The 27,750-nt window shown below is 35.4% G+C and overlaps 1 pseudogene; it reads left to right on the top strand.

Moving 5' to 3' along the window:
- Positions 1-6,741: 6,741 nt before the first annotated feature.
- Positions 6,742-27,417, top strand: LOC149546002 (uncharacterized; annotated as a pseudogene).
- Positions 27,418-27,750: the final 333 nt, after the last annotated feature.

Raw genomic sequence — 27,750 nt, 5'->3', positions numbered from 1 at the left:
CTACAGGAAGATTGGGTGTAATTAGTGAGTTGAATAGTTTGTTATGTATGTTGGTCTGAACTTTCGAATGATAGAAACCCTTTGCCTAGATATAAAATCTTTAGATTGTCTCCATTAATTGGTAAATAGGGTTTCTAGATAAGTTGTCCATTTGCAAGCCTTCAAAATTTTTATGAAAACCCTATGTCTTTTTCCCTTCATAAATAGTTGGGCGCGAAATGTTTGAAATTTTAAATCAAGTGAATATTATGTTCCCTTTATATATTCTACACCCTGAGCTGCTTTTCCTCCCAAAATTTTCTAGCCGTCCGATCTAAGTAGATCCACCATTGTCGTTTCCTTGCTATGAAAACATGGGCACTCTTTATGTATAGTGAGGTATTGAGTGCCTGAAAGTGTAAAACAGGACTGCAAGATTAACACACAGAAGTCAAAAAATTGTCTTCTAATTGATCATTCAGTCATGGACACCTGGAAAATGCTGTCGAATCAGGGAAAGGGACCTAGTTGGAGGCAATCAGAAATCGGTGCCAGAATGATGATTTTTTCGATGTCTCACTATCTCGCTATCAAAAAAGTTTTCCATATCGCCATTAGCGAAGTAGCAAGGTGTCACAAAATCAAAAGCATGGTGGCCTCAAAATTTATCAGTAACTATGGTATGACCAGGTGGCATGACAAGGAATAATTGTTGTCAGAAACAGTTGGCATGAACGATAATGATTTGATAGGTCTTTGTATTTCACGACACCGAGTTCTTTTCAAGTCATCAGAGCTCGCTACCTCGCTATCGAAAAAACCTGACTCCTCACCGTTAGTGAAGTAGCAAAGCACCGTAAAAACCAATAGCCAATGGGACCTGAGGAAATGTGGATGGATGACTAGGCTCAAAGTAAACTTTTGTTGATTGCCAGCAATGCAATTTCTCCTATGTCAGCAATGTCTTGGACTCATAAAAACTTTTGAGATATCCCAATCACCAGATCAAGTTTCAATCAACAATCCTCGCCATCTCACTATAAAGAGTTACATGATGTTTAAGTTATGCGACATAGTGAGTATGGGGCCAACCACTTTTTATGAAACTTCTTGCAGCTTCCCCACCTTTGATTCGATCTAAGATCAACGGTCATCGTCTTCTCACCATGAAGAGTTGCTAGAGAGATACATATAGCGAGGTAATGAAGAAGAGCCCACTGCCATCTTTCTAAGCAAGTACAGTAACATATCATCTGCAAGATCAAGATCAGATCGATGGTTGTCACTGCTTTGCTATAGCAAGGTGCTCATTCTTTATGTATAGTGAAGTAGTGACTTGTCGACACGTGTCCTCAGTTGCCAGTGGATCCAAATAGAAGCGCCATCAAGGAAAGAGCTGTGTACATGGGAGATTTTCATTGGATTAGAGGGCCAACTTGTTAAGTGTAATACCTAGTTGTCTCTCTCTATACCCCACGATCGTATGATTTTTAAGATTGATAGCAAAGTTTTAAATACTGAAGGTGGTGGCACTCTATACATTAATAAGATGTGAAAAGTTTCACATGTGAAGTTAATAATAGACTATAACAAGAAAGATTTTCTCAGTTTCACCTTGCACGAACAAAGATTTTTAAATCTTTTCTAAATGAAGATAATTACTGCAAGGACTGAGATAAATCTAGCATGAGTGTGAAGCGATTGGTTCAAAGATAAATTGTAGAATTACGAAGAGAAAAAGACTCCAAGTAAGTTCTCATGCCATAGTTTCTAAAAAAAAATTAGTCTTGTATGGTTTAATCAAAGGATGGTTCCAAAGAGTTCACTAGATCCTAGGTTGTGGATAGCAGAGGGATTACTAGGTAAAAATACTTGGGCCTGGGGTTGTAATATCCCGCATACCAGTTCTAACTAGTTTGCAGAAAAGAAGTGTTTTGTCCCGTGTAGAATTATTTGGATTTTTGATAGAGGAAAACTAGTAATCCTGAGTGTTTTCCTAAAGTTTCATCTCTTTGAAACTATGGTAAGATGTCATTGTCAAATAACCAAGGTTTTGAGATGGACAATGAATGAACCTGGTAAGATAACAGCCCTCTCAGCGGTAACATCATCCTTTAAACAAATTTTCAAGATATCATAGCCTGATGCCAAGGTAGCAAAAATGTGTGGGGTCCTGTGCATAGTTTTTGAGGAAGATAAAGAAGATTTCATACTCACGGGTATGGTCTTTTTCTCTTTTTGTTAGCCTGCACCTTTTTTGTATCAGTGGATGGCAAATTTTGGTCAAAGGGTGGTTAAGAAAGCAGACGTGGCTGGGAATCAGAAGTTACCCATTTTGTTATATTTAATAGCTACATTGTCTCCCTGCTCAAATGTTGCACACTAAGTAACTTTTCCACTATTTATGAAGCCTGGCATGATCAGAGAAGAGTGGGAAGTAAAGATGAATTTCACAAAGCAATTATCTTGACAAAACCCACGGGTTGAGGATAGAGTGCAATCATCAGAATAGATTTTATCAGGGACAAGCTTAGTAGTTACATATACAAGAGAATCACCATTGGAGAAAAATCAACGAAAGGAGGTGATAGATAGAAACCTGCAAGAGAATGTGTGACTAGCATAACTTCTTGTTAGTCTTTTTCTTTTTGACAGATGTCTGTGTCTTCCTTTTGTAAAAGACACCTGTCACTTTCTCTTAGCCTGAAGCTTGTTGCATCTCACACTATTTAAGTGAGATTCCAAGGCTAGAGAATGGTCCAAATTTTATTTTTCTAAGTGATATGCTTAGTCTATCTTTGGTCCAACATTTTGAAAGCAAGTTTTTGATGTATTTTCTCTGTCATTTCTCTGAGAATACATGAATATAGAATGATATGTGTTTATTTCTAAAGGTCATTCTGAGTCTATTGTAAATGGCATACAATTTTCAAAGAAAATGAATACAAATTATGAACTTTCCCCATATCAGTTCTTTTTGAATCTTGTCTCCTTTTAATTACTTGGTTATCTTGATATTGTATAAGTAAAGGCTTGTGCAATTGAATGCAATCTAGTTAGGTTGTATATCTATTTATCACTGCTGTTAATTCAATAGATTAAGTAAAAGCTTTGGTGAACGTGATAAGGTTGCTTTAGTAGTGAAAAGGGTTTTGAATGATAAATTCTAATAAGAATTGCTGATAAAAATTTGTTGTAAGGCAACAAATTAGATCTAAGAATTTTCTATAGACTCTGAAACCCAATGGATTAGGCACTGATCAAATTTGATCCAGCTGAAAGAGGAGCATGTCACAAATGGTTGCCAAAATGCAGAATTAAGTCAATTTTACTTTTGTTTCCTGTAGATCTTAAAAGTTGGCCTGTACTTGTCTGCATGGAATGTTTTAGCTTCAGTTAGCCACTATTGTTGAGAACATCTGCAGATCTATAGAAGAATTTTTTTCCATATCTATTATACGGGATGTGTTTATCAAGTTATCAAGAATTTTGTATGTGTTTGAGGATTTGAGATGAGAATCAGAATGAAACTAAAAATAATCCTCATATAGTTTGCCCAGTCTTAAATCATCCCTAGGTATACCCACCCTGGTTATGCAAAGCCAGAAGAGTAGAAAACCACCCTTGGTTTTGTTGAAGTTGGACCCAAATGTTGTGCACATGCAATTGTTAACAAGAATTGGCTATTCTTTAGATTGTATGAGTATTGTCATCTTGGTATTAAGCATTTTGTTGTTTAGTAGTTTTAAAACACCAACAAAATGGTGACTCTACTAAGGACTGTATTGAATCTATGTGACAGAACAACCTTGAGAATTTGAGAGGAGATTCAATACAGCAGGAGAAGTGCATTAAAAAGTTTCAGCAGTAAGTTCCCTGATGTTCTTTCCAATTTTCTTACTCTAAATCATGCACCCCAGTTAAGTTTTATCCATTACAGTAGTATTTTTCAAGGTTGAATACAGATTGTGTTACTAAGAGTGTTTATTTTCAATCAATTTAGTTGATTGTGGTTTTCAGAATACTGTTGTAAGATCAGAGTCAGAATTGTTGAATAAAGGTTTCTCTCTTCTAAGTGTTTTAAAGATATGCAAAATTTTACAAAGTTGACAATTCAGTTCAGATTTGTAGTGTTATGAATCATGTTTAAAATCTTTCTCACAATAGTGAGTGGTGACTCTGTTTAAAGGATCTCTGAACCAGTGTAGAGAAGTTGTATAATTGCTTTCAAAGAGTTTTCCATTGAATTGAACAAATCTAAAAGTTGTGTAAATTTTCAAGCAAAAAAAGAGATCTATATATGTTTTTGACTAGTAAGTTTCAAAGTGTTGTTTGATTTGCTATTAAAAGTTTTTGAAATGATAAATGCAAATCACTGTTGTGATTTCATTTCTCTCCTCAAGGAGATGGCGACTCTGTAAGGTTATGATCAGTGGTGTGAGGAATTTAGATCAGCACCAGGCCAATCAGCAAATCAGTGGTTTCATGCAACAACACTAAAGGTATTCTCATTTTTATGTATTTTCTTTTCATGAAGATTGATTGTTATACAAGTGTGTTCTCCATCAAGTGAACTTTCAGCATTGAGAAGCGGAGAAAGTTTGATAAATTTCATACACTTCATTGGATTGAATTTCAGTTGTTATTTCTAAGTTTATGAAGTGTATAGTTTGAAGTGATTCATTGGTAGCAGGGTGTAGATTTTCTACAAATTATAGATTAGAATATGGGTGAATGAGATTCAAATTTGTTAAGAATGTCAAGATTCATTTCATCTAGTATGCAGCCAGTTAATGAAATTCCTAGATCCATTTCCACCAAGCAATATATGCCATTAAGTTTTAATGGTATTCATGGTTTCCCAAATGTTATTCCCAATGATGTTAGAAAAAGTTTTCCTAAGTTCAGTGGAAACCATCTTGTTACAACCAGTGACCATATTGAGTTGTTTGTTGATTTGATGGGTGACTATGAAATTTCTCATGAGGACTTGCATATGAAGTTATTTGTTCAAACCTTAGAAGGTGACACTAGAGACTGGTTTTCTTTTCTGCCAGCATGTTCTATTTCATCTTGGGGTAAATTGCATTCTGCCTTCATGGAGCAATTTGGAGAAAGGGTAAGCATATCTGACTCTTATGATAAGTTCTTGAAGATTCATATTCAGAGTGATGAACTTGTCTCTCATTTTAACATCAGATTTGCAAGAGTTTTGAATAAAATCCCTGACAATTATAGACCTAATGATCAAATGTGTTTAGCAGTGCATTTTGATGCATTTGACAAGAAAATGAATTATCTACTAAGGGATAAAGAACCATAGACATTATATCAGGCTTTTGTGACCGCTAGGGATATTGAAAATAACTTGAGATACGGATTGACTAAAGGTCATTTTTCTATGTATGACTGCCAATATAATGTATTTGAAAGAAAGGATGAATATGGTGTTGGTGCTTCAATTTCAAATAAGCATATCCATACCCTTGCTAGAGGTTTTAATCAAATGGAAAATTTTGATCAGAATATGTGTGTAGGCAAGGTTAGCTTGGTTACAAATGACAACACACATGATCATGATGCTACAACAATAGGATGTATCTCAGACCTTGATAGGGTTCAGCAATGTGTTGATATTGGAGATCAAGAATTAGATACATTAGCAAGTTCTTGTGATATTGATTGTATATATGATTCTGTTGCTAATGAAGTTGTTGCACCTAGATCTCAGTTTTGTGCAAATGGGAAAACTAAAAGTTATCTTTCTAATCATGGACCTGATGTTACTGATCCAACAGACCATGAAGAGATAACACGAGATGATAAGGTTGATCAACAAAACATGCAGGAAATGAACAATCTTAGTGAGAGATGGCATTATGCTGAGAATGTTTTAAAAATTAAAATGGAAAAATATGCATCTCAACATAAGGATGAAGAAGTTGGAAGCCAGTTTTTAAATGATGATAATGAAATTGTTGACCCAGTGTGTTATCAAGATGAATTTTATGAAGGAGATGATGAGAGTGGTAACTTGAGTCACAGTGAGGACAATGACACAATATGTTCAACTTCATATGAGTCTGATGTTGAATGGGAGGAAGAGATTAATGATGATAGTGAACACTCATTTGAAGATAAGGTTATGAATTCCTCTTTTGAATATGAAAAAGAAAGTGCATCTCAGTTTTTGTGTTACACGAATCAGTTAGCAAATGAAAAATATGAAAGTGATTTATCCACAAAGTATGAAGATAAGGAAATGTTGAGTCCAATTAATGAATCTCAATTTGAAGATTCCAATGCAGAGTTGTCAAATGTTTTTACATCAGACAATAAAGATCCAGCATATAGTGAGATGTCTAGGAATGAATTATAGTCCATTTGTAGTGGTTATCCTAAACAAGTTGATAAAGAAGATGTAAATATAGACACTATATGTTTGGTAGAAGAAATAGAAAAGGAGTCTTCATATAGTTCTAACTTTTCTTCATATGCTAAAAGTTTCCATGACGATAGGTGGGTAGTGAATTTAAAGTCTATAATAACACTTTATATGATGATGCTTGTGAGGATGATCAACCAAATTTTTGTCAAAACGTTCAAAGAGGGTCATTGCATGGAGTTATCAATCCTTTGTTTGAAGAAAACCTGGAAAGTCAAGATTTAGTTGAGAATGAGTTTAATGATGATACATTATCTTACTGTTGTGAGGGATCAAATTGTTCTACTTCTGGATATGATGGTGAAAGTATTGATGAGATGGCATCTCATGAAATTGATGACAAGGTGTCTGATGAAGATGTTGAAAGTCAGCATGCACCTTGTAATGAATTTTATGATGAATATTCTAATGAGGTGACTGACCTACTTGCTAATCTTAGAGAATCGCTTAAAGATCTCAGATTAGTTTTAGATTATGACGTTGATGATATATGAGTACCAGTCAGATTGTTCTTTAGAGTACCATCAGTATATGCACATGGATACCCAATTTGAAGGTATGAGTGATCATTTTCCTCTAGTTAAATATGAAACTTTTATATTTGAGATTGACAACATGTATAAGTCACTAAATAAAGAGGATTTTCAGTTTGGTATGTTTAAGCATGTTGATCAAAACTTTCATGATGAGCAAATGTTTGAAGATGAAGCAAAATTTTATATGCATTGTGGAAGTCAAGGTTTAAATTCAATTTTGCTAAGCGGTGAGATTCAAGATATATATATGATTGGTGAAACTTATACAAGTGAATCCCAGTTTATCTCATGCGAGTTCAGATGAAAATCATGTCTATGATAGAGGTAAAACTTTTATTGAATTCCAGTGGCCTGGGGCCATCATTTTTATGTAACCTTAGTGGTAGCTTCTTGATTTTCTTGAAGCCATCCGAAAAAGAAAATTTTGGTAGTTTGTACATGGTCTGCTTCAAAATTTTGGTAGTCTGTACATGGTCTACTTCTCCCAAAAATTTTGAGCCCTCATTTGAATCTAGAGAATTCAATGTCCTCAGACAGAGGCACTGTTGGTCTAAATTTTTGAATGATAGAAACTATTTGCCTAGATATAAAATCTTTAGATTGTCTCAATAAATTGATAAATAGGGTTTCTAGATAAGTTGTCCATTTGCAAGCCTTTGAAAGTTTTATGAAAACCCTATGTCTTTTTCCCTTCACAAATGGTTGGGCGCGAAATGTTTGAAATTTTAAATCAGGCAAATATTCTGTTCCCTTTATATATTCTACGCCCTGAGCTACTTTTCCTCCCAAAATTTCCCAGTCGTCTGATCTAAGTAGATCCACCGTTTTCATTTCTTCGCTATGAAAACATGGGCACTCTTTATGTATAGCGAGGTAGCGAGTGCCTAAAAGTGTAAAATGGGACTGCAAGATGAAGACACAGCAGTCAAAAAATTGTCTTCTAACTAATCATTCAGTCATGGACACCCAGCAAATGCTATCAAATCAGGAAAAGGGACCCAGTTGGAGACAATCAGAAATCGGTAATAGAATGATGATTTTTTCGATGTCTCGCTATCTCGCTATCAAAAAATTTTGCCATATAACCATTAGCGAAGTAGTGAGGTGTCACAAAATCAAAAGAACGGTGGCCTCAAAATTTATCAGTAACTATGGTATGACTAGGTGGCATGACAAGCAATAATTGTTGTCAGAAACAGTTGGCATGAATGATAATGATTTGATAGGTCTTTGTATTTCACGGTGCCGAGTTCTTTTCAAGTCATCGGAGCTCGCTACCTCACTATCGAAAAGACCTAACTCCTTGTCATTAGTAAAGTAGCGAGGCACCGTAAAAACCAATAGCCAGTGGGACCTGAGGAAATGTGGATGGCTGACCAGGCTCAAAGTAAAATTTTGTTGATTGCCAGCAATGCAATTTATCCTATGTTAGCAATGTCTTGGACCCATAAAAACTTTTGAGAGATCCCAATCGCCAGATCAAGTTTCAATCAACAATCCTCACCATCTTGCTATAAAGAGTTGCACGATGTTTAAGCTATGCGACATAGTGAGTATGGGGCCCACCATTTTTTAGGAAACTTCGTGCAGCTTCCCCACCTTTGATTCAATCTCAAATCAATGGTCATTGTCTTCTTGCCATGAAGAGTTGCTCGAGAGATATGTATAGCAAGGTAATGAATAAGGGCCCACTGCCATCTTTCTAAGCAAGTACAGTAACATATCATCTACAAGATCAAGATCAGATCAATGGTTGTTGTTGCTTCGCTATAGCAAGGTGCTCGTTCTTTATGTATAGCAAAGTAGCAACCTACCAACATGTGTCCTCAGTTGCCAGTAGATCCAGACAGAAGCACCATCAAGGAAAGCGTTGTGTATGTGGGAGATTTTCATTGGATTAGAGGGCCAACTTGTTAAGTGTGATACCTAGTTGTCTCTCTCTGTACCCCATGATCGTATGATTTTTAAGATTGACGGCAAAGTTTTAAATACTGAAGGTGGTGGCACTCTGTACATTAATAAGATGTGAAAAGTTTCGCATGTAAAGTTAATAACAGAGTATAACATGCAAGATTTTCTCAGTTTCGCCTTGCACGAACAAAGATTTTGAAATATTTTCTGAACGAAGATAATTACTGCAAGGATTGAGATAAATCTGGCACTAGTGTGAAGTGATTGGTTCAAAGATAAATTGCAGAATTATGAAGAGCAAAATACTCCAAGTAAGTTCTCATGCCATAGTTTTTGAAAAAATTTCAGTCTTGTATGGATTAATCAAAGGATGGTTCCAAAGAGTTCACTAGATCCTAGGTTGTGGATAGCAGAGGGATTACTAGGTAAAAATACTTGGGCCTGGGGTTGTAATATCTCGCATACCAGTTCTAACTAGTTTGCAGAAAAGAAGTGTTTTGTCCCGTGTAGAAGTATTTGGATTTTTGATAGAGGAAAACTAGTAATCCTAAGTGTTTTCTTAAATTTTCATCTCTTTGAAACTATGGTAAGATGTCGTAGTCAAATAACCAAGGTTTTGAGATGGATAATGAATGAACCTGGTAAGATAACAGCTCTCTCAGTGGTAACATCATCCTTTAAACAAATTTTCAAGATATCATAGCCTGATGCCAAGGTAGCAGAAATGTGTGGGGTCCTGTGCATAGTTTTTGAGGAAGATAAAGAAGATTTCATACTCACGGGTATGGTTTTTCTCGCTTTTTGTTAGCCTGCACCTTTTTTGTATCAGTGGATGGCAAATTTTGGTCAAAGGGTGGTTAAGAAAGAAAATGTGGCTGGGAATTAGAAGTTACCCATTTTGTTATATTTGACAGCCATATTGTCTCCCTGCTCAAAGGTTGCGCACTAAGTAACTTTTCCACTATTTCTGAAGCCTGGCATGATCAGAGAAGAGTGGAAAGTAAAGATGAATTTCACAAAGCAGTTATCTTGACAAAACCCATGGGTCAAGGATAGAGTGCAATCATCAGAATAGATTTTATCAGGGACAAGCTTAGCAGTTACATATATGATAGAATCACCGTTGGAGCAAAATCAATGAAAGGAGGTGATAGACAGAAACCCGCAAGAGAATGTGTGACTGGCATAACTTCTTGTTAGTCTTTTTCTTTTTGACAGATGTCTGTGTCTTCCTTTTGTAAAAGACACTTGTCACTTTCTCTTAGCCTAAAGCTTGTTGCATCTCACACTATTTAAGTGAGATTCCAAGGCTAGAGAATGGTCTGAATTCTATTTTTCTAAGTGATATGCTTAGTTTGTCTTTGGTCCAACATTTTGGAAGCAAGTTTGTGATGTATTTTCTATGTCATCTCTCCGAGAATACATGAATATAGAATGATATGTGTTTCTTTCTAAAGGTCATTCTGACTCTATTGTAAATGGTATACAATTTTCAAAGAAAATGAATACAAATTATGAACTTTCCCCATATCAGTTCTTTTTGAATCTTGTCTCCTTTTAATTACTTGGTTATCTTGATATTGTATAAGTAAAGACTTGTACAATTGAATGCAATCTAGTTAGGTTGTATATCTGTTTATCACTGTTGTTAATTCAATGGATTAAGTAAAAGCTTTGGTGAACGTGATAAGGTTGCTTTAGTAGTGAAAAGGGTTTTGAATAAAAAATTTCGATAAGAATTGCTGATAAAAATTCATTGTAAGGAAAAAAATTAGATTTAAGAATTTTCTATAGACTCTGAACCCCAATGGATTAGGCACTGATCAAATTTGATCTAGTTGAAAGAGGAGTATGTCACAAATGGTTGTCAAAAATGCAGAATTAAGTCAATTTTACTTTTGTTTTCTGTAGATCTTAAAAGTTGGCTTATACTTGTGTGCATAGAAAGTTTTAGCTTTAGTTAGCCACTATTGTTGCAGATCTATAGAAGAATTTTTGGCCATATCTTTTATACGGGATGTGTTTATCAAGTTATCAAGAATTGTGTATGTGTTTGAAGATTTGAGATGAGAATTAGAATGAAACTAAAAATAATCCTCATATAGCTTGCCCAGCCTTGAATCATCCCTGGGTATACCCACCCTAGTTTTGTAGAGCCAGAAGAGTAGAAAACCACCCTTGGTTTTGTTGAAGTTGGGTCCAAATGCTGTGCACATGCAATTGTTAACAAGAATTGGCTAGTCTTTAGATTGTATGAGTACTGTCATCTTTGTATTAAGCATTTTGTTGTTTAGTAGTTTTAAAACACCAACAATGTACTCAATGATGCTAAAGTAATTAATGAGTTGTTATGTATTTAATTTTATTAGTTTGAGAACTAATATTATTTCAGCAGTTGGTTTATTTTTTGGGCATTTCCTGAGTGCCCATTACAATGGTATTAGGGCTTTCTTGCAAAGTGTTTGACGAAATGTCAAGCAACTGAAGTATAAAATATTTTGGTGTTTGAAGAAGTTATAACCTATTGGGAACATTATAGTGGTATTAGAGTTATAAATCCTGCCATCTTGTGGAGGTCTTAAACATTTATGTTTGAGCATGTGACAAGGGCTTTATGATTTCTGCAATACCAGAGCGAGACAAAGTAGGAGTTTAGACTTGCAGAGCGAACAATCTAGTTCATCCATGTAGGGGGACATACAATCCAGTCATATAGACACAGAGGAGATATTCTTTGAACAACATAGTGGTATGGGTGACCAAGATGATAGGAATACAAGATTAGGTGGAGGCAGGAATACTGGTCCAGATCAGGAAAATGTAATGTTTAGGTTACTAGGTACATTAGAGAAGGGGCACTGTATCCAACAAGAGCAAAATAGCTAAATGTATATGATGTTGTAGCTCTTGACTAGACAGATAGGCATCAATATTAATCTAGGTGATGCCAACAATGGAAACAATAACAATGGGGGAAATGACAACAATAGGGGCAATGATAATGGAGGTCGAGGGAACAACAACGATCCTGAGAATAATATTAATGGTAATAATGGACATAGAAACAATGAAAATGAGGCTGATAACTTTAGACATGTTGCACACTTAGCTCGAACAACAAGCTCAAGAGCTCTTCTACCCACCCAGAGATCCAGTTCAACCAGTTAATGAACCACAGATTATGAAGTTATAGGATCAGTTCAAGAGGGATTGGGAGGCTAGTAGACCAGAGTTTCAGGTAGATATTTCCCTCAGAGATTATATGGACTTGAAGATGAGACATGTGCCTAGATTAGGAGGAAGAAATCAAAACCTTGTGCTAAGAAAGAAAGTTGAGAAACTTTCTTTTCCTTATTATGATGCTTCAGGGAAGATGACCGCACAAGCTTGGGTGCAGAAGAAAGATACATACTTGCAGTTGAATCTTATGCCTGAGGAGGAGGCTATAAAGTATGTGAATATTCACTTGGATGGACCGATGCATAAGTGGTGGCACCATGGCATGGTAACCTTAGGGAATAATCAAATCACATCTTACAAGGACTTCACTGAGAAGCTCATAGAGAGATTTGATACCAAGGATCTTGAATTATAGTTTAAAGTGTTTGCACAACTCAAGCAGTGGGGATTAATTGAGATGTATATTAGTGAATTTCAAAGGTTAGTTTTGTTGGTCACATATATTTTAGAGAGGGGGCTAGTAGTATTTTTTATGCATGGACTCTTAGATCCCTTGTGAGGTTGGGTCAAGAGGCATGACCCAGCTATGTTAGAAGAGCCTACTAAAAAGGCTCCTGACTTAGCACCTTCTTCATTTAGGAGACGATTTCAGCACTAGGATTCTTATATGAAAAAGGACAAGGAGAAGAAAAAAAAATCATTTCACAACGATGCTTAGCCAAAAAGAGATAAGTTGGATAATGACACCCTGAGTGATTTGAGGAAGAAGAAGTTATGTTTTCATTGCAGAGAGCCTTGGGATTTATCTCATAAGTGTCCTCTCAAGGCTAAGGTAAATTGAATGAAGTATTTCTTAGTAGAGGAGTCACAATCAGAAAGGGAGGATCAGCACTCTGATTCAAATTAGGATAGCACTATAAAGGAGAGCAGCATTCTTGAGGATGAGAATTCATTGACATGATTAATGAGGGCTCAGAAGGAAATCATATTTAAGGTCAAGAGTACTATCCAAGGGTAGAAAGTAATCTCACTCATTAACACTAGGGCCACACATAATTTTATAGATGCACAATTGGTAGCCAAGAGAGGTTTAGAGACCAAGGAGCATGTCAAGTTTAGAGTCATGGTAGCTAATGGTGACAAACTATTATGCACTTGAAAGATATCTAATCTTCACATCAATTTTGGATATGGCTATGAGTTAGAGGATGAGTTCTATGTGGTAGACATGGGAGACTATGATGTCATCCTCAGTATGATATGGATGGCCTCACTAGTTGTGTTCACACTCAACCTAGCAAAATTGGAGTTGAGGTTTCAGCATGAGGGGAGAACTATTGTACTTAGAGGACATTCAGATGGGCATTGCAGAGTAGTTTTCCTAAGGAGAATGCAGATGCTTTTTTGGCATAATGACATAGAGTGGGCAACAGAATGTTTGACTATGCTAGCTTCATAAGAGCCACAAGTGAAGAGTCATCCACCAGATATGCAAGAGATACTTGATAGGCACACTAAGGTATTTGGCAAGATTTAGCATGGGGTTACTCCTTATAGGGGGATAGATCATGTTATTGAGCTTGAGGAGGGAGCCAAACCAGTTATCATTACTCCATATCGTCATCCTAAGAAACACAAAGATGAGATAGAAAAGGCAATTAAGGAGTTGTTGGAGATGGGACATATCAAGTCTAGTAAGAGCCCCTTTGCTTCAATAGTAGTGTTGGTAAAGAAGAAGGATGGAACAATGTGCATGTGCATCAACTACAAGGTATTAAATAAGAAGACCATTAAGAATAGATATCCCATCCCATGAAGAGATGAGTTGATTGATGAGTTACATGGTGCATATTTTTTTACAACTATTGATCTACAGTCAAGGTATCATCAGATTAGGATGAGGGAGGAGGACATTGAGAAAATAGCATTTCGGTGTCACTATGGCCACTTTGATTTTTTTGTTATGCCATTTGGGCTAACCAGCTCCCCTACTACATTCCATAGTTGCATGAATCAGGTATTCAAGGAGCATCTTTGGAGATTTGTCTTGATTTTCTTTGATGACATTTTAGTCTTCAGTAAGACTTGGGAGGAGCATTTACAATATCTTGAGATGGTGTTGTCCACTTTAGAGAAAGAGTCACTATATGCCAAGAAATCTAAGTGTGAGTTTGGGATGACTAAGCTACTATATCTTGGGCATATCATCAATGCAGGTGGAGTTTAGGTAGATCCCAAAAAGATTAGGGCTATTATTGATTGGCCTACTCCTATGAATCATACATAGCTTAAGGGGTTCCTTGGTCTCTATGAGTTTTACAAGAGATTTGTTAAGGGATTTTCACATATTGTTGCATCCTTGAAAGATCTTACCAGGAAAGGGGCCTTTGTATAGATAGGAGCAACTCAAAGAAGCTTCGATCATTTCAAAAAGGTGATGTCATCATGTCTAGTACTAGCTATACTAGATTTCACGAAGCCATTTGAGCTTCATTGTGATGTGTCAAGAGATAGGACTAGGTCAATCTTGATGTAGGAGAAGCATCCCATAGTTTTTGAGAGCAAGAAGCTTTGTCTAGTGGAGAGGAGCTATTCCGTATATGATCGAGAGATGTTGGCTATTATACATGTATTGGCTAAGTTTCAGCCCTACCTAGTTGGGAGAAAGTTTGTTATCAAAACTGATCACAATAGCATCAAATACTTCATGAGCCAGCGTGATTTGAATGATTGACAACAGAAGTGGATTATGAAGTTACAAGCCTATAACTTTGACATTGAGTTTGCCAAAGGTAAGAAAAATGTGGTAGCAGATGCTTTATTCAGGAGACCTCATATTTGTGCTCTAGCTAAGATTTTAGGAGATTGGAGAAATAAGATTACAGTAGAATATGCAAGGGGCACTTGGGCTTTTGGAGTGATTGCAAGCACCATACAAGATGATCATTATGTGGTGATGGATGGATTGATTAAGTTCCAAGGTAGGATATATTTGATTCCTTCATCATAGTTTAGGGAGGTAATATTGAAAGAATTTCATGATGCACCTATAGCTAGACATCTAGGGGTCTTTAAAAACCTACAGGTAGATTCATGAGTGGTTCACATGGAAAGGGATCAAGGATGATGTTCAGAAGCATGTTAGGGAGTGTGCAGTTTGTCAAAAAAATAAGAGAGAACACACATATCCTCAAGGGTTGTTACAACCTTTGTGCATTCTAAATAGGAAATGGGAAAGTATTTCTATGGACTTCATCATCGAGTTACCAAAAGTATAGGGAAAATATTGTATCTATGTGATAGTTGACTGGTTGATGAAATTTTCTCACTTCTTTGCTATTCCATCCACTTTCACAATAGCACAGGTTGCTAGTCATTTCTTCAAAGAGATATTCAAGTTACATGGGCTACCTATTTTTATTATCCATGATCAGGATAGTAAATTTATGAGTACTTTTTGGTAGGAATTTTTTAGGTTGTGTGGTACAGATCTTACACCTAGCACTAGTTATCATCCATGGGCAGATGGGCAGATAGAAATTGTGAATAAATTGGTGGAAGGATATCTAAGGAACTGTGTGATTGCACAATAGAGGGCTTAGGTCAAATGGCTACATATGAGAGAGTATTGTTACAACACCACTTATAATATGTCCATAAAGATGACTCCATTCATGGCACTGTATGGTTATGAAGCACCTAGTTTCATGGATATGGTTTTAGCGGATAGTAGAGTGCCCAAAGTAGAACACTTCTTGTAGGATAGTCTGGATATTTTGAAGGTGCTCAAAGAGAATATATAGCAAGCCCAAAATCAGAAAAAATTATATGTTGACCAACATCAGATAGAGTGTAGCTTCAAGATTGGGGATATGGTTTACTTGAGGCTACAACCATACAGATAGTCATTACTCAAGAAGAGTGGAGCAGAGAAGTTGAAGCCTAGGTTTTATGGCCCCTACAGAGTGATTCGCAAGGTGGGAAAGGTTGCTTATGAGATTGAGCTTCCAAAGGGTAGTCAAGTGCATAAAGTGTTTCATGTGTTGAGGCTTAAGAAAGCCATTAGTTAGAGAGTTATGCCTTCTGTAGAATTGCCACCATTAGATGAGGAGGGAAAGCTCATATTGATTCTGGAGGCTATTCTGGATACTGGGGAAAGGACTCTGCAAAACAGGTTGATTAAAGAATATTTAGTCAAATGGAGATACCTACTAGAGGAAGATGCTACTTGCAAGAGTGAGCAAGGTGCTACAGCAAACAGGACTAAGATTGCTTGAGGACAAGCAATTTCAAGCAGGGTGGACTGTAATGTCCCCATCTTTTTAGTAACTAAGTGGAGTTCTTAGCCTTCACATCCTCCAAAGGCTAAGTGGAGAAATAAGAGAAAATTGATTAAATTGATTTTTTATAAAGTCATTAAATAAATTAAAATTAAAAGGTGACTTTATATTTAATTAATTTAATTAATTATTGTATTACAAAGGGAGAAGCTTCTAGAGTGTGCATTAATTATTGAGGAAGCCTCTAGTAATTTAATTTTCTAGAAGCATAATTAATTATTGTATTGCAAGGGAGGAGTTTCTAGAGGGTGCATTAATTATTGGAAGGGGGAAGCTTCTAGTAAATGCAATTAATTAGTATTTGATTTCCTTCTAGAAGAGTGTAAGGAAAGTATAAATAGAGGTGAGAGCTTCATTGTTTAGCATCTGATTATGGTGAATTACATTTGATAAGCACTTGGATGTGTGAGTTACAGATTTGTTCTTGGCATTAAAGGATGTCCATTCTCTTTTGTGACATTCTAGATGTCATTCCCTTGGGGTTTGGCCTTTGGAATTCATCCTTATGTATTTGATTTTATTAGTTTGAGAACTAATATTATTTCAACAGTTGGTTTAGTTTTTGGGCATTTCCTAGGTGCCCATTATAGTGGTATCAAAGCCAGGTTGGTTTAGTTTGTGGGCATTTCTAGGGTTCTCATTATAGTGGTATCAAAGCCCATTACAAATATGCTAATGTAGAAGACCTCAAAATAGCATGTGAAGTTTGGAAAATGTTGAAAGTTATCTCTAGAGGATAAAGGAATCTCCAAAAGGTTAAGTTTGATAGCATGAGAGGGAAATATGATGATGTGAGGATGAAAGAAAGAGAAAACATTGAGTAGTATAGCATGAAGAGGATAAAGATGTAGTGATGGGCATAATAGGAGCTAGAGATAGGCTAGAAGAATATCGTGTAGTGAGAAAAATAGCAAGGACTCTACAACCTCAGTATGCTATAAGGGTCTTAGCTCAAGAGCTAAGATCAGAGGAGAAAGGTGATGTTTCAATCGATGCCTTGAAAGCTAATGGAAATGGAATTTGAGATAAGTAACTATGTAACAACCTTCAAAAGGGTGAGGTTGCATTCAAAGCTTATATTGCACCTATTGCACTTAGAAGAGGAAAATAAATGGAGAGAACTTTTAGATCTAGCAGAGAACTTCTAGATCTAGAGGCTCTTTGCAAAATAATTTGAATAGGAAGAGCTAGAGGCTCTACTAGAATAAAGAATTCCTCAAGGAAAAGGGAAGTATAAAGATAATCACCCTTTCAAATGTTTTAACTGCAAAAAAGAGTAGGATATTATGTTGCAAGTCCTACACTAAACAAAAGGGAAAAGAGAAAGATGTGGAAAAAATTCAAAATAAAGGCAAGAAGCACTCATATCTTGTAGAGGAAAGTGTGATTGATGAGGATTAAGCCTTCTCTTCTAGTGATGAGGAGGAGATAGCCTTCATGTAAATAAAGGAAGAACGAGTGGAAAGAGATCTAATATCAACTATTGGCCACAAAAAGAACTAGATCATAGATAGTAGCTTCTCTCAGCACATGACCTAAGACCAAAGCAAGTTCCACAAAGTAGAGGAGTATGATGGTGGAATGGTAAGATTAGAAAATTCCATTTGCAATAATAGGTAAGGGTTTCATAGCCCTAAATGATTCCACAGATTATGAAGATGTGTATCTAGTTGAAGGATTAAAATATGACTTGTTGAGTATTGCTCAACTAAGTAATGAGGGTTATAAGGTTTGAGTTTGAAAAAGGTTCTTGCAGAATTCTAGATAAGATGGGTAAATTATTGGCTAAAGGGAAGTGAAGAAAAGATAATTTGTTTTACCTTAATTCAACTATAAATAGTTTTTAATAGTAGCTAGTTATGTCATAAAAGGCTATAGCATGTAAACATTGACATAGTTATTAAGGTGGGAAGAAAGAAATGTGTGAGAGGCTTACCTCCAATCACATATTGGAAATTTGTTCAACACTCCCCTTAGGATTCATGACAAGGGCTTAACTACCTCATGTGTACTATAAGTTGAGTGGTTGTATTAGGCATTGACAAATTGGTCTTTTGGTGAAATAGAAATCTCACTCTAACAAGTGGTATCAGAGCTTAAATGTGTGAAGGTCAAGCAGAATCGAGGACTAAAATAGAGATCTATAATTTGCAAATAAAGTTGTATGTTATTATCAAATTAAGCCTTATTGTTACTCTCTAATAATTGTGTCAGTCTAGGGTTAATCCTTTGGATTAAGGTTGACCTAAAAGTCATTTGTAAATCTTTTAACTAGTTGACATTCCAAGTAAATGGTCTAAAGTCCTCTAACAAGGCTCGCTCCTAATAAGGTGATTGAAATCCTTTAACAAGATCACATTTAACAGTGTGATTGTAACCTTTAACAAGGTTGGCTTTTTACAAGGCATCACTTCAAAAGACTGAAAAAGAGTAGCATGTTGGTGGTGGTTTTTTCCAAATTGATTTTCCACATAAATTATTGTGTCAAATGTGTTGCTAAATCTGTTATGTTTCATGTTTATGTTTCTGCGAATTGATTTGACGATAACCTACAAATTTTAAGTGATTGCATAATCTTATGGATGCATGCATGATGATAAATGTTTTATGAGTTCATTAAGCTGTGAAAATTTTTATTTATACATTTAGACCTTGGATAACTAATTCACCCCCCTCCCTCTCTCAGTTATGCTAAAGAATTTCAACAATTGGTATCAGAGCCATCTACTTAAGAGGACTAGTTTGAAGGTACTAGAAGTACAAAGATCAAGATGTTAAAAAGAGAAGTACCCAAGCTATATAGAGATAACTTTCCTACATGGAAAAGTTTGATGAAGCTACACCTTGGAGGACTTGGAAATCATGCACAATCTACCATTACCATTGAGCATGTTGATCCTACTAGAGTCTTAATTGCTAAGGATATGAAAAAGAAGAATGAACATAATTAGGCAATGTTGGAGATTTCCTCTGCCTGAGTTATGCCAAATTTGATGATATCAAAAGTCTTGGCAGTGCAAAGAAAAATGTGGGATGCCTTAACCACTATCTACGGAGGAGACACTAATATTCTAAGAGCCAAAGTTGAAAGTCTTAGAGGTAAGTTTGATGATATGAGAATGGAAGAAGGTGAAAATATTTCTCAATATGCCTCAAGGATGAAAGATGTTGTTAATGTAATAAGGAGAGCTAATGGTAAAATAGATGATGATATTGTACTAAGAAAAGTTTTAAGAACATTGTTACATATATATTTTGTTAGAGTTTTTGTAATTCAAGAACTGAGATGTATACCAAGGAATAATCTACCACTTAAAAATATGGTAGGTAGGCTCACTGCTTTTGAGCTATCTAACTTTGATAATTACAAACTTGAAAATATTGAATCTTCTTTTGAAGCTAAGCTATCATTGAAGGAACCTGATGAGAAGAAAAAGAAGAAAAAGATAAAGTATGTGTCCAGTGATAGTGATACAGATGAGGAGGATGTGAACAACTTGAAGCACTACTGGCAAGAAGATTCCATAGAGGTAAAGGCAAGTTCAAAGGTAAATTACTTTTCATTTGTTTCAATTGCAATTAGATTAGTCATATTGCTACTAGATGTCCAGAGAAGAAGAATTATAGAAGTGGTGACAAATAAAAAAGTAGAAGAGATGAAGACAGCAAGGACTACAAAGACAAAGGCAAAATGTTGCTGAAGAGAAAACAAAACATGAATCTGATGAAGTGGTGTATGTTGCAATTAAGGATGAATCTAATGAAGATAAGGCAACTGCACATGTGTCTTGTGTGAACAAGAATGATAGGTAGATCATTAATAGTGGGTGTTCACATCACATGACTGGAGACAAAAGTAAGTTCATTACCTTGAATTATTATGATGGGAATACTATAAGATTTGGCAATGATGCACCATGTTTGATAAAAGGAAAAGGTTCTATCAAACTCTCTATTGAGTGTGTCACAATTGAATAATTTAGGATGTAAGGTTGAGTTTGAAAAAAAAATTGCTAAAATATACGACACTAATGGAAAATTGATTGGAAAGGATCATCAAACTAGGAGTGATCTATTCTACCTTGACATAGAGGATGCTACTTATCTAATTGTAAAGTTTGATGATGTGTGGCATGGCACAAAAGGTTATGTCATGTAAATTTTGATAACTTGGTCAGTATCAATAACATGAGAAAAGTTAGAGGTTTGTCTAAGTTGAAGAAACCTAATAATATAATGTGCAAACAATGTTAGTTAGCCAAAATAATAAAGTCAAGTTTTAAGAGCAAAACTCATACCTCTAAAGAAATACTAGAGATTGTTCATACTGACTTGTGTGGACCAATTTAAGTGCAAAGCTACAAAGGAGATAAGTACATTGTGTTTTTTGTTGATGATTATTCTAGAATGATGACAGTTATGTTTCTAAAACAGAAATATGATGCTTTCTAAATGTTTAAGTGGTACTTAGCAAGAGTTGCGAAGGAAACATGTAAAAGTTTGAAATGCTTGAGATTTGATAGAGGAGGAGAATTTACATTAAATGAGTTTGAGATGTTCTATAATGATAGAGGAATAAAAAGATAGACATTTGCCCCTAGAACCCCTCCACAAAATGGAATTGTTGAAAGGAGGAATAGGTCTATAATGGATAGTGCTAGAACACTCATGATGGAAAAAAAATGTTGCTTTCAAATACTAGAGAGAAGCTATAAGTACAGTTGTCTATACCTTTAACTGTGTACAAGTCAAGAAAGGTACTCATTCAACACCTTTTGAACTATGGTATGGATACTCACCCAATGTAAAAGATTTTAAAGTATTTGGAAGAAAATTTTATATTCTCAAAGACTTCAGGAATGGTGAACTAGATGCAAAAAGTGAAGAAGGTGTATTCTTAAGATATTCCAGAAGAAGTAAATCTTATAAGTGTTTAAATACTAACACTAACAAAGTTGTAGAAAGTACAAATGTGAAAATTGATGAATATATAAAAGCATATGAGGATGAATCTATGAATGAACTAGAAGAATAAAAATTATTTGTATACTTTTATGAAGGTATGCCTACTGAAGAAGATGTTGCAAATCAAGCTACAAACCAATAGCAAGTTTCACTGACTGTCGAGTCACATATTATGAATGTTGAGTTTCTTTTAGGAACCAAGCTACACTCAGATGTCGAGCTATAGAATGAAGTTGAAGCACATTCTAATTCTAAGATTAGTGTATATGAAAGAGATGTCTGGCTACCTGATACACATGTACATAGTGACTCTGAAGTTGAAAGACCAAATGAAGAAACTAGAGTTGAACCAAGATTGTCTAAATACATCAAGAAACATCATCCTGCTACAAAAATTATTAGAGATAAAGATGTTAAACCAATGACAAGGAACAAATTGAAAATGATACATGTTTACTAAGTATGAAAGAACCTAAATTAGTGAGAGATGCCTTAGAAGATGTAGAGTGGAGTAAAGCCATAAAAGAAGAAATTGAATAAATCGATATTAAAAAAGATACATTCTAGTTCCTAGACCAGAAGACAAAAATGTGATTGGCACCAAATAGCTATTCAGAAATAAGTTAGATGAAAATGGTGAAGTCACAAAGAACAAGGCAAGGTTAGTCTATAAAGGATATGCACAAGAAGAAGGAATTGACTATGAAGAAACATTTTCTCCTATTGCTAGATTGGAAGGAGTAAGAACTCTGGTTACTTATTTTGCATACAAAGGTTTCAAAGTTTATCAAATGGATGTTAAATCTACATTTTTAAATGGCATATTAGAGGAATAAGTTTACATAAAAAAGCTAGAAGGATTTTTTGATATTAACAATAAGAGCATGGTATGTAGATTACACAAAGCTCTATATGGTTTGAAACAAGCACCAAGAGCATGGTATGAGAGACTTCATAATTATCTTGTGAAGATTGGATTTGAAAATACTAATGATAATAGAAATCTATACATGAAGACAGAGAAAGGAAAAGGTATTTTGCTATCTAAAATTTTTGTTGATGATATCATATATGGAGGTCAAGATGTTTTATGTAAGACTTTTGCAAATGAAATGAAGCAAGAATTTGAGATGTCTATGTTTAGAGAGATCACATTCTTTGTGGGTTTGCAAGTATATCAAATAAAATATGGTATATAAATCAATCAATCAAAGTATGTCAAGAAAATATTGAAAAAAATTGGATTGGAGGATTTCAAACTAGTAAGTACACCTATGGTGACAAGACACAAATTGTCAAAGAACGATGATTTAGCTAAGGTGAATCAAACATTATACAAGTCTATGATTGGCAAATTACAATATGTGGTACATAGTAGACCTAACATTGCATTATATGTAGGGATAGTTGCAAGTTTCTCTGCTAATCCTAGGGAGAATCACTTGATGGATATAAAGAGAATAATGAGATATCTGAAAGGAACAGATGAATATGGCCTATACTATAAAAAAAATAAAAAATTTGAATTAAGAGCCTATATTGATGTTGATTGGGCTAGAAATATTGATGACAAAAAGAGCACCAGTGGAGGATCATTTTTCTTAGGCAAAAGGTTGGTTAAATGGACTAGCAAAAAATAAAACTACACTTCACAATCTATTGTTGAAGCTAAATATGTTGTTACTACTATAAATTGTACAAATAATGTATGGATCAACTAGCTACTCAAAGGTATGAAGGAAGAGATCACAGAACTAGTGACACTTTATTGTGAAAATACAAGTGTTATAAATATATCAAAGAATCTTTTGATGTACACAAAGACTAAGCACATTGTAATCAACTATCATTACTTGAGAGAATTAGTACAAGATAAAGAGGTGAAGATGGAATATGTTAACACAAAAGAGAAAATTGTTGATATCTTCACAAAAGCATTACCTAAGTATGCTCATGAGTACCTAACAAGTAAAATAGGGGTGATACCCCTATCAAAGGCTATCTAAGTAACAAAAGGAGTGCCCTGCATCAAACAAGTTGATTTCCATATGTTACAAATTGATGTTGTGGGTCTTAATTTAAGAGCTACCTAAAGTAATTAAAGAGCTGGAACTACAAATCAGTCACAAGCAAGGTGACACAGAAGAAACTGAAGAAGTTCATATCTACATGTTCAAATGACAAGTCTTGCATTGTTGTCAAAGAGTGAGATAATTGTTGATCAAGGGAAATACAACAAAGAGGGAGATAGTTACTGATTAGGAGAATAAATTGGAAATTAAACAAAGAAGGAGAAATCCTAACACATACAGTATGAGGGAGAAATGTTGACAGAATGAAAGTGTATCTGTTGATATCATTCTACCTAGCAAGAGAAAGATAATGTAGAGGGAGATATAAGAAGTAATTCAGAGGGAGCTATAAGGATGAATTGATTGTTTGATTGTATGTTGATCAGGATAGAACAGATATTGTAACCTATTGAGAAGATGAAAGTTATTGATAGAGGGAGAGATTCCAATACAAGGAATTATTTTCTTTTTGTTTTTTTTGTCGGTCTTACTATTTTAACCTAGTCAGTTTGGTTTGCCATCAATTCCAAAGAGGGATATTGTTGAAAGAAGGAGACTATTGAGATCAAATTGATACAAGTATGATCAATATGTTTCAATCATTGTTTTGTCACTGATATCAAACCTGTTATTTGTTGCTAAGACAATTGCTTATATGATTTAAGTACTATCACTTATCATCTAACACAGTGATATCATGATGTATTGATAATATACTTAAGGTTACAAAGGCTAGTTACACTAACTGAGTTTAGAAGAATAAGTTAAGAAAATTTTTTCTGCAAAGCTTGACCAAGTGGATAGTAGGAATCGAGCAAAGTCAGTGCAAGTCAAGCAAAAAATCAATTGATGCCAAGTAAAAGTCTATTCTAGTGTATGCCAAGCAAAATAGTGGATGTCGAGGAAAGTTTAGTTGATGCCGAGCATCAGTAAAGTTTAGTTTATGTGGAGCCATTTTTAGTGGATGTCAAGCGACGTAGTATGTGTTGAGCATCAGAGGCAAGTCAATGCTGAGTGGTTGCATTATTTAAAAGACCATGAATTCGATGGATCTGAGCTGACAAGTTTTTTTTCTTGGATTATATGAACCAAGTAGAAGATAAGTTTGATGAGCAGGTGGCATAGAATTCAATTTAAATAGTTTTGAGGTGAATTCAAAGAGGATTGAAGGAGAAGTTTCTACAAGAGATATGAAATATGGTAGATTCATTGAATCCTACCTAATCTATCCTAATCCTAAATTGGATGATGGAGAATGAATGGCAAAAGATCTTAAATTTCTATTTATAGGGATGGCTAGTCAGAAACAAGGGTTGTCATGTGCAAGAACCTAAGGAAGACAAGATGTCAAGGACATTGCTTCATCAAGTGACCTAAGAGAAGAGTCTGCATTAGCATATTAAGCAAGAAGGCTTAAGGGTATATTCTTGAAGGGTGAACAAGCTATTAGAGCTCAAATGTGTGAAGGCCAAGAAGAATGGAAGACTAAAACTTAGATTTGTAATCGACATATGGAGTTGTAAGTTATTATCAGATCAAGCCTTACTATTACTTATAATAATTATATCAATCTAGGGTAAATCCTTTGGATTAAGGTTGACCTAATAGTCATTTGTAAATTCTTTAACTAGGTGACATTCCAAGTGAATGGTCTAAAGTCCTCTAACAAGGCTCACTCCTAACAGGGTGACCGAAATCCTTTAATAGTTGGCATTTCACAAGGCATCACTTCAGAAGAGTGAAAAAGAGTAGCATGTTACGGGTGGTCTTTTCCAAATTGGATTTCCACATAAATCATTATGTCAAATGTGTTGTTGAATCTGTTATGTTTCATGTTTACATTTCTACAAATTGATTTGACACTTACATATAAGTTTTAAGTGATTGCATAATCTTATGGATGTATGCATGATGATAAATGTTTTATGGGTTCACTAAGTTGTGAAAAATTTTATTTATACATCTGGACCTTAGATGACTAATTCACTTCCCCCCAATTATACTAAAGTATTCCAACATCACAAAATCCAATAATGCAATGTGTAATGAATGTGTTGGCGCTCAAAATTGTGTTCCCATTTTGAGCATCTATTTCAAACTTTGAATCACTTCAAGCCTTTTAAATACTTTTTTATGCCTATGTACCCGGCTATCAATTTGAAGCATAAAAGGTGTTCAATGTTTCTAACACCTTCCATTTAGTGCGTCCATGTGTTTCATGAAGTTGAATTGACATTCTGAGTTGTTTCATGAAATCTCGTTTTGAGTAATTATCAAATCTGCATTTTCACCTGTGGCAAACAATGACAAGAGGGCATGTTTGCATGTGAATATCTCGTACCCAGTGATGTTTCATGACTCACCGCTTTGAGAGTATCTAGTGTCCATACCTAAGAGCCTATGTTTCATATTTCGAGTCATTTCAAATCTTTTTGACTAGGTTTTGAATCCCTCAAAGTTGGTCATTTATTATTGTCTTGCTAATGCAATTACTTCTAAATTCTAGAAGGCCCTATTTGACCTATCATAACTTTTGACCAGTTGACCCAAATGAGAAAATTCTTGTTGTGTTGCATTTTAGAGGTCAGATACTTTCTATGTTTCAAGTTTGAGCTTATGAAGAATCCATTTGATCAGTTTTCAAATGCAATTCCAAATGCAACTTGTAACCTTTTACTGGTGTCAAGAAATGCAGATTGATTGGTACCCCTATTCGTGATGTTATAAATCTGAGTCTATGATAGGTGAGATCAAACGGATTGTACCACTTTGTTGTACTCCGTAAATATTTGAAGTGTGCCGATTTTTAAGTTTTGACGAATCCGTTTGCACACTTTTCCAGGTCCATTTCATGCAAAAAATGGTTTTCTACCATTGTTTCAATTTGTAAAATCCAAGTATCCCACTTTAATCGCTCACCATTTGCACCATGTTATTCGTCATGAGCCCAAATCGGAAATTTATATTTACCTTGTGACAATGAACCAACGCTCTAGTTTTTGTTCTCCCAAGTGTCCATTTACCTAGTTTTCAAAGCCAAATCCAAACGTGATTTACTATTTTTTGACATGTTTATGTGCAGGCAATTCTGAGAAGTCAACTTTGATGGTCAATATCTTTTGACCCTGAATTCTTCATAAGATGAGATTCGATAGGGTAAAAGTGTGTGGAACAGAGAATCAGTGGGTCATATTTTAGAGCTCGATCAGGTGTTTTGGTCAGTTTTTAAGGGCAGTCAAAGGACCTTTTGGCACTAAATGGACAGTTTGCAGATTAATGATAAAATGAGTTTTAAATTTGATTTCCCACAGTCAAATTTGCTTCCAATCAATGTCAGATGATAAATAGATGGTTGTGGCCAGCAAGTCATACCTAGAGTGCATTCAGATAAAGGCTTGGAAAATGAAGGGGAGAAAGAAGTTCATTCTTCACTCTGCACACCTCTGGATGGCCACTCAAGTTCAGAGGCATGCACAAGAGCAACAAGCAAGTCACCTAACATGCCAGGAAATCCACCTACTGCACAGCTTACAATTTCTTATGCTGGGACAGTGAATGTGTATGATGATACCCCTGTAGACAAAGCTCAAGGTCTCATGCTTTTGGCTGCAAGTGCAAAGCCAACCAGTAAACCTAATCCATCAGCAGTAATATCCTTGAGCACTGGAGACTCTCAGCCAAATAAAAATCAAGTGACTTCAGTTAGTCAGTAGGAGGCTTCAATGTCAAATGCCACAGTGATAACCCAAGGAGTTGTTGCACCACGAGAAGTACCACAGGCAAGGAAAGCATCTCTTGCTCGTTTCCTTAAAAAATGAAAAGAAAGAATTGGTACAAAAGCTCTATATTTTACTAAAATATTTGACTGGAGGAGAAGATTTGCTACAATTCATAAAACAATGATTCTTAGCTTGACGAGGATCAAAAGAAGCATTTGTGTTTACAAAAGGTTCCAAAGGTCGAGCAATAAGAGTGAAATTACCGTCTAGATTCCAGCACATTGGTTTTTGATGATGTTACTACATTTTCTTTGAATTTAAGAGACGGTATCATAACGTAAGAAAGCCTTGTTTAATACGTAGGGGATTGCCATATCAAAAAATAGAGGCCACGCTGAGCACGAAGAAACCTGCGTACATTCAGAGGACCTCCATGTGTAAGAAAGCCACATAGTCAAAGGGCAAGAAGCTTCCCGCATAGGAGAATGCTCACGTAGGGAAGTGCAGCTTGTAAAGAGCACTCACGCAAGGAAAGGAGGTTAAAGCAGCTAAGATCAAGCCGCAGGTCAAAGGCTCATGCCAAATCAAGAGAGCCATGGCATA

The sequence above is a fragment of the Cupressus sempervirens genome, chromosome 7 (assembly GCF_028749045.1).
Source record: "Cupressus sempervirens isolate cs-2001-9-10 chromosome 7, ASM2874904v1, whole genome shotgun sequence".
Taxonomy (NCBI): domain Eukaryota; kingdom Viridiplantae; phylum Streptophyta; class Pinopsida; order Cupressales; family Cupressaceae; genus Cupressus; species Cupressus sempervirens.
The sequence above is the reverse complement of the archived record's forward strand: the minus strand, read 5'-3'. Positions and strand labels throughout refer to the sequence as shown.